Below are 9,127 nucleotides of genomic sequence, written 5' to 3' on the forward strand. Positions count from 1 at the left end.
ACTGAATGATAATTAACTGGGAATTACTATTCTCGGCAATACAATGCTATTGTATCGTGTTGTATTGTATTGTATTGTATTGTATTTGTATTCTCAGCAATACAATGATCCAAGATAATTCAAATGGACTTATGATGAAAAATGCTGTACATCTCCAGAGAAAGAACTGATGGAATTTAAAAGCATGCTATTTTTATCTTATTTTTCTTTATCTTTTTTGCTCTGTTTTCTTTCACAACACAACAAATATGGAAATTTGCTTTGCATGACTGCATATGTATAACCTATATCAAATTGCTTGACTTCTCAATGGTGGGCAAGGGAAGGAAGGAAGGCAGAGAATTTGGAACTCAAAATTTTTAAAAAACAATGTTTAAAAAAGCATTACAGTGCTCGCTTCGGCAGCACATATACTAAAATTGGAACGATACAGAGAAGATTAGCATGGCCCCTGCGCAAGGATGACACGCAAATTCGTGAAGCGTTCCATATTTAAAAAAAAAAAAAGCATTACAAGTAATTGGGAAAAAAGAAAAATTAAATATTTTTAATGATACTATATGATATGGAAATATATTTTTGATATACAATTCATATTTTCTTTATGTTGTATTTCTTTTGACAAATCTCAATCAATACGTGCAAAGCAGAACTTATTTTTCCCACTCCAATATACTCCCAAACCTTCCCCTCTTCCTAACTTTTCTTATTACTATCAAGAACACCTGGGGGCAGCTAGGTGGTGCAGTGGATAAAGCACTGACCCTGGATTCAGGAGGACCTGAGTTCAAATCCGGACTCAGACACTTGACACTAGCTATGTGACCTTGGCAAGTCACTTAACCCTCATTGCCCCACAAAAAAAGAACACCATCAATTTCCAAAACACTCATGATTACAACCTTAGTGTCATCCTCCACTCCTCACTTACACTCACCTCATAGAATCCTAGAATAGGAGAGGACCTCAAAGGTCATCTAGTCCAATCCACCTGACAAAGAATCCCTTCTAAGACATCACAAGTAAATTGTAATCCAGGCTTTACTTGAGAACTAATGGTGATAGGGGACTCGCTTTTCAAGTTGACCCATTCTACTTTTGGAACCTTCTAATTATTGGAAATTTTTTCATTATATTTAATTAGAGGATCCTAGATTTGTAAGTTAACTTGAGCAGTGATGTATTGGTAAATGTTTAACTGGCTCTCATGGTGGGGGTGAGGGGTAGAAATGTGCATGACACAATTAATTTCAATTCATATTATTAACATTTTCTCCATCACTTAAGTCTACATAATCAACAAAACAATGAACCAAGTCCTATTTTGTAGCATTTCCAATTTCTGAGTTGTAAATGCTCATGCTGAAAGTTTAACATTTGGTTACAGTTGGCTCCAGTGCACTACTGCAGAAGGCTATTTAATTCAATCTGTGCCTCAATAAAAATCTTTTCTACACAGTGGCCAGCCTGCCTGAATGATTCTTACCTATATTGGCTCCACTCAAAAAAAGGGGAAATATCTAGAGGGGCCCAAGAGTATATTTGATGAAAGTTTTGTGTCTAGATTATACACACACACACACACACACACACACACACACACACACACACACACACACACATAAAAGTCAACCAGGCCCAGTAAGTCTATAGCAAAGCAAGAACATAGTGATCATCCTACTGCAATTTATGATTCCTCACAGTGTCACTTAATCTTCCCCTACTTACAGGTTCAACACCAAGCAAAAATACTATGAAGCAACAATGACTGAAAAGGAAGGGGGATGTTGCCTTATGACATTAATAACAAAATGTTCTGTGTCTAACTGAAGCCCAGGCTCGCCAGCTATTCCCCCATGTTCTTTAAGCTCATTGAAATGTCCCCTGTGCTCTCATAATATACTGTTTCGTACATTTTGCCTAGAGTAGCTCAAAATAATGCCAGCTTCAGAATTTTTTACTCTGAAAAGTGAAAATCATCAGCAAGTGACAAAGCTGTAGACAGAGGCCAACCCTGAAGCTATTGAACAAAGTAGGCTAGGATAGCAATAGGAATTGTATCAAACAAAAGAGGATGACTAAGACATAAATATATGACTTCTTAAGCCTCAAGAGAAAATGTTTTCAGACCATGGCACTTTCTCTAGAACAGAAAGCCAGTGCTTTTATCAGTAAATTCCCCCATAAAAATAATTACCTATATACTGAGCTCATTCTAACTCAAGGCATATTTGTACTGTACCTTTTCTACCTCCAAACCTTCTGATCCTAAATTTTCTTTATAAAATTGTTAGATTGTAGGATAAATAATGTTTGCAAGATAGTGAAGTGTGACTTAATCTCCTAGGAGTCTTACTCAAGTTCTAAATTCCCAGAACCAAGAAGTATTTATTTCCTAAAGATCACTATCCCTTAGATATGACTAGGAATTCTAACAACTGTGAAGTAATAAACTATGCATATCCTCACAGAAGTTAAATATTCCCTGTACTGGTGGTTATGCAGTAACAATTAAATGATTTTTTTTGTATAACAAAATTCTGCCTATGGATACTTGAGAGAGCTTAACATTTTGGAGAAACAATAGGGTATTATACCTTTATAAAAAGTTGATAAGCTAGAGAATAGATAGAGGATAACCAGGATAGTTAAAGGTCTTAAGGTCATATCATATGAGTTGGGAAAAAGAATTAGGATTAATCTGAAGAAAACTCAGGAGATATATGATATCTGTCTTGAAGTATTTAAAGGGTTGCCATAAAAGACAGATTAGACTTTTCTGCTTGAATATGGAGGGCAGAAAAGGATTAGCAGGTAGAAGATGCAAAGAGGCAAATTTAGGCTTGATATCAGGGGAAACTGTTTTTTTCTAACAATTACAGCTCTCCAAAAAAGTGAAGCAGTGTAGACTGCTATGTTGAGTTGACTGGCAGACACTACTGTCCGTGGTCCTGACTGCTCATAGGCGATATTATTACTACACACTACAAATGTAACAAATAGAAATGTGCTATTGACATAGTAATTATAGTAATTTTCATAAATGCATCCATAAAGGGTCCACACAAAAGTCTTCCTCTGGTTAATTTTAATAAGTGATAGGGGCGGCTAGGTGGCGTAGTGGATAAAGCACCAGCCTTGGATTCAGGAGTACCTGAGTTCAAATCCAACCTCAGACACTTACTAGCCGTGCGACCCTGGGCAAGTCACTTAACCCTCACTACCCGCCAAAAAAAACCAAACAACAAAAAAATAAGTTATAGATAAGTTATGAATACCAGTGTAGCATTTGGGTTGTCTGCTTCTTATTCTTCACTATCACTGCTTGACTAGCCCACATCATATTCCAGTCATACAAGTCTTTGATGATGCCTCCTCTTATTTCTCATAAGGAAGTCATTGTTGTTAACATGCTGTATCCTACTAAAACCCACTTTATGCCCTTCCATTGCCTTGTGGGGAAGCTAGTAGGATAAATCAAAGATGTGGTTAGTGATAGATTATAATTAATGAGATGGCACACACCTTGTGCTCACTTTTTATTTCTTGCCAGACATGTTATACCCAAGAAGCAGTATCATATAGGGGATAGAGAACTGGGCTTTGGAGTCAGGAAGACTGAAATTCATCTTATTTATGATTTGTGTTGGCTATGTAACCTTGGCTATGTAACTATCAGTGTCTTCTATGTCTTCTGTATTCTATGAGCAGTGAGGACCATGGACAATAGGGGCTGCCAAATCTTTAGCACTTAATATTTTGTGGTTGTTCTTTCCATTTACATTGCTGTAGCTACCATGCCTATTGTCTTCTTGTGTGCCTTATTTCACTTTGCATCAGTTTGTCTAAGTCTCTCCATGCATATCTATATTCATAATATTTTCACTTCTTACAGTACAGTAATAATTCATTATATTAATGTATCACATATTCTTTAATCATTCCCCAATCGATGGGTATCTACTCTATTTCCAGCTCTTTGTTAATATGAAAGTGCTGCTCTAAATATTTTAGTGAATATGGGGCATTTCAGGAGATAGAGGTAGGGAGTTGACTTTTTTGAAGTGTATTCTGAGCAATGAAGAGTTGTTAACACCAATGAAATAAAAGGTCTGGTTTTAAAAAACGATATTGCATGGTCTTTTGAGTGACTAATATTAGAATTCATATAGCATTTTAAGGTTTACAAAGTGCTTTACATTTGTCATCTCATTTGATCCTCACAACAACCCTGTGAAATAAGTGGGAAATATTATTCTTTTTCTTTTTTTTTTTTTTGCAGGGCAATGGGGGTTAAGTGACTTGCCCAGGGTCACACAGCTAGTATATGTCAAGTGTCCAAGGCCGGATTTGAACTCAGGTACTCCTGAATCCAGGGCCGGTGCTTTATCCACTGCGCCACCTAGCTGCCCCTAAGGGAAATATTATTCTTATTCTACAGGTGAGGAAACTGATGTTGAGAGGTTAAGTGACTTGCCCAGGGTCACACACTAGCAATTGCCTGAGGGAAAATTTCAACTAAGTCTTCCTGACTCCAAGTACAGTACTATTCCACTGACCTGCATAACTTCATTTTATTAGTACAATTAAATAATTTTTAACTAAAAAAAACCCTCATGAATGTGAAAAACAAATACAAAAAGAGAATTGTATTTATGGGCCACATGCTGGCTCCAGGTGGGGATAACCCAAGGCCTCTGTTCTATCCAAAAACTTATGCCCATTTGCTCTTATTCTGCCTTAGATAATTAGGAAAGAAAAAAGGTAGGACACATTTGGCACTTTATCTCCTGCTAAATATATGCCCAGTTCAAGCTTAGCGGCCCATCATTAGTCTATTTTCCCATGTGGTTAGAGAAATGGAACCAGTTTTAGAGTATATATTCATGTTTCTAGGTCCATTTGGGAATTACATCAGCTATTTACATTACACATGCTCATAATGACTGATCTTATTGGGTAGCTTCCCATTACACTTGCATTTAACTGCTTTGTAATTATTTCTGTTGTCTCTCATACAATCAAAAAGCACTTATTAAAGTATCTACTATAGAGGGCAGCTAGATGGTTCAGTGGATAAAGCACCGGCCCTGGATTAAGGAGAACCTGAGTTCAAATCTGGCCTCAGACACTTGACACTTACTAGCTATGTGACCCTGGGCAAGTCACTTAACCCTCATTGCCTTGCCAAAAAAATAGTATCTACTATGGGCTAGGGAATATGCTAGATGCTCAGAATCAAAATACAATTCTGAATATACTTTTATATTCCCTTGTTTCCCCTATTAGACTATAAGCCCCTTGTAAATAGGAAATGTTTCATTCCTCCTATTCATATCCCCAGCACCCAGCATACTTCCTAGTATAGAAGAGGCACATAGTAAGTAGTAGTTGATGGCTTGATAGCTTGCAAATAAGACATGAAAAGAATTTACTAAAAATTCCACTTGAATCATTCTTTAGAGTAAAAAAAATACTAGATTTGGAAATCAGAGGATTTATATCCCAGTTTTTTGCCTTAGGAAAGTCACTTTTCTGATTCAGTATCCAGATTTGTAAGAAAGGGAGTTGGAGTAGATGTACAATCCTTTCCAGACCTAAATCTATGATGCCACTCATGATTGAACTGACTTATGTAGCAGACCTGGAAATCAAATCTCTGTCCTTTGACTCTCTCTGTGCTATTTCCACTTTATCGCTATCTCTTGGTGTTCATGTTCAAAGACAGTGGTGTTGACCATGATACAATTCTCTTCTGCAAGCATGGCTATGAAGCCCCACTGCCTAAATATGAGCATGTATGAGCAGCAAATGTAGAACAGAACCTCTATAGTCTTTACCATCCTGGGAATTGTTTGTCCCCCAGGTCCTGGTATTTTAAAGGACTTTTGCTGTTGGCATTCCTGCCTCCTAACCTCACAGGCTAATAAATGTTGATGTGCTCAAATGACCACATTATCTAATGATTCTATATTAGTAGTCCACAACTGTGCTTGATGTTTTCTTCTTCAGTTCATTTTTATAGTTCTGCAGGTCCTGCCCATATCACAGCGATCCCATTTCATCTTATTATCAAGTAATTATTCCTTTAGATTGCAGCTGTCATACACTTTGTAACACTAAGTTGGGATGCAGTTAGCACTACCTCCATCTGACTGCACTCCAGGGTCCCATTATCATAAGCTTCTCTGGCTGTTTGATATGAAGTATGCCACATAAATGATGCTAATATATTTAACTTGCATTATCCACAGGGCTAGTACCAGTCACAGTGATAGCGAATATGGGTATGATTCAGGAGGGAACACAGACACATTTTTTTCAATCTGGAGTGCTCTGAATCCAGCTAGTGCCAAGTCTCAAGAGCAGATTGTTAAAATTTTAGTGTGATCACTTAACACACCAGAAATCAGAAAAATAATAAATTAGGGCTTGATTTATTGTCCTATGTATTGATAGACTTAAGAAAGTGATTGAGAAAATGTATTGCTTAGGAGGCAGATAGCTGGCACAGTGGATAAAGCACTGGCCCTGGATTTAGGAGGACCTGAATTCAAATCCAGCCTCAGACACTTGACACTTATGAGCTATGTGACCCTGGGCAAGTCACTTAACACTCATTGCCCTGCAAAAAAAAAAAATGTATTGCTTAGAGGTTTGCTACCCAGCTACACAAAATCATATTTTCAAGTAATCTGGGCCTTTAGAAGCATGGAACTATCATAAATTTACATTACTTGGGCCTGGGAGTTCATGGTTAAGGCCACAGAATCTTACATTCCTTCTTGAAGAGATTTGGAGAGAAGTTCCAAACATTCTCCCTTTCAGGTCTACGTCAGCTATGGAGTCTGAACAGGCATGGTGCTGATGAACTGGAATTTTCTCTCTCAGAGGCAGGTAGAAAGTATAGTCCCAGTTGGTGAGAAGCAAGATAGTAATTCACTATAAGGTCCTCTGGTCACCGGGGAGGTGTGCTCTAGAAAAAATGGATATGGTGATAGTAAGGAAAATCAGGGAAATGGTTTCCAGTTTATGATATGGAATTCAGAGTAGAAGTGAGCTAGAGTGATGTAGACAAACTGAGTTGAAATATCATAGAGAAACCACCACAAGAGAGGCATAGTAGAAAGAGGTTAAGAAAGTTAGATTAGAATAGAATGCTGATACATCTAAAACAGAGGGCTTGAGCTGCTCATCTAACCATGAGGTCTATGTTCTAATGAGTCAGTCTTTTGCCAGAGAGTGGGTGTACAAATATAGGCATTTCCATCCCCTATGCCAAATCCTCATGTTGCCTACACACATACACACACAGATATCAATATCGATATAAATAGATATAATTTCAATCAGTCAGTAAAGAAATATACATTAAACACTTACATAAGCATATGTCTGCAAGGGCATAGGCATCAAGATGCCTACTGAGATTGCAATACATTCAAAAACTCAAAGCTGATTCTTTTCCTCTTAGAGGGTTTCCACCCAGTTGTACAAAGTCAAGTCAGAACCTCCAAAATAGTTATAGAGAAGGGGGGACTTCTAGCTGAGTACTGGGAGTACTCAAAATGGATATTACCACAGTATGATTACAGCCTTACTTTGATATGTGATAATTTTTAGTTTCTTCAAGCTGAAATGAAAATTGTATGTGAAAATATCGTTACATTTAAAACATTATCCTACTGCAATTTTTATAATTTTGCCAATGCTCATGAGACAATCACTCCATGTTGATGGTCATTATCAGAAAAACAAATTTAAATAAATACATTTTAATCTAATTTAGCTAATCTATTATCACTTTGCATCCTGTCACCTCAAAAAACTCCACTTAAAGTACTGTTTTTCCCATTCTATCATGTAATCTGAATTATACCAATGATGACATAATTCTCCCACATCCACCCTCCTCACATATGCAAATTTAATCAAATTATTTCTTTAAAATTCAGAGCAGAGAATATGAAAGCACATTGCCTCCTGAGATAAGTGATTTTACTCTTGGATCTTCACAATTAAAGCTGTAAAAATAGAAAAACCAGTGTCCATCACACCAATTAAGTTGTAGCATGGGCTACTCTTTGCAAAGAAATAACCAGTGTATGTGAAGTAACCCATTATGAGAAAGAGAGAAAGTCATCACTAAAATAAAGCATGATTTTTCCTTTCCTGGATTAGATTGTCTCCTCAAAGCTTTCACAACAATTCTCATACTCTCCTTTCCTATGCTCTGCTATGCTACTCTGTTCCTTGCTCTCCTTCACAGTTGCTTTCTCCTTTCTTCTCCACCTACTTAATTGAATAATTGCTATGTTCTCCATAGATAATACATATCCACATTCGCTACCCACACATTAATGTCAGGTAAGACCATTTACATACTAAAAAGAAAACATTTTAGCAAAACCCCAAAATATGCAGTGAGTTTTCAATGTCTCAGTAATATTAAGGGTTCTTTCCCCTACCTCCTCTATAATAACATAAAAAATGACAAACATAGAAAGATCTATGATCCATCTAGTATGGATCCAGTAACTCTGTTTCTGATAGAGTTATCAAGAATGTTTTGTTAGACATTATAGTAGTTGTATTCTGGGGTAATGACTTTAGTACTTATCCTAAAAACCCTGAGTATATATATTTATCACTCATGATACTTTCTAAACTTTTCTTGGATTTACAGTATTTATATTTTTAGTTTGTGTTACCTTTGAACATACCTAGTTATATACTGTGTACAATAATACTTTATTTCATTTTCTCTAATTTTTTGAAGTTGTAAATAGATGACTATATTACATGAACAGATGACTAAGGTATATGGGAAATTAAACATAATGAACGATCCTATGTTTGGAGCAACTAGGTGGTACACTGGATAGAGCACCAGGCCTATAGTCTGGAAGACTTGAGTTCAAATCCAGCTTCATACAGAGCTGTGTGATCTCGGACAAGTCACTTAACCCTTTTTGCCTCAGTTTCCTCATCTATAAAATGGTCTGGAGAAGGAAATGGCAAACCACTCCAGTATCTCTGCCAAGAAAACCCCAAATGGGGTCACAAAGAGCCAGACAAGACTGAAATAACTGAACAACAAATGTTTTAGTTGTGATTTAATTTATGA

General features: G+C 36.8%; 1 non-coding gene across 1 annotated transcript; it reads left to right on the forward strand.

The window, feature by feature from the left end:
• The first annotated feature begins 389 nt into the window (after positions 1-389).
• On the forward strand, positions 390-496 carry LOC122752057. The gene has a single exon (XR_006355861.1). It is a non-coding gene; the product is annotated as a U6 spliceosomal RNA (small nuclear RNA).
• Positions 497-9,127: the final 8,631 nt, after the last annotated feature.

This window comes from Dromiciops gliroides, chromosome 3 (genome assembly GCF_019393635.1).
Source record: "Dromiciops gliroides isolate mDroGli1 chromosome 3, mDroGli1.pri, whole genome shotgun sequence".
Lineage (NCBI taxonomy): Eukaryota > Metazoa > Chordata > Mammalia > Microbiotheria > Microbiotheriidae > Dromiciops > Dromiciops gliroides.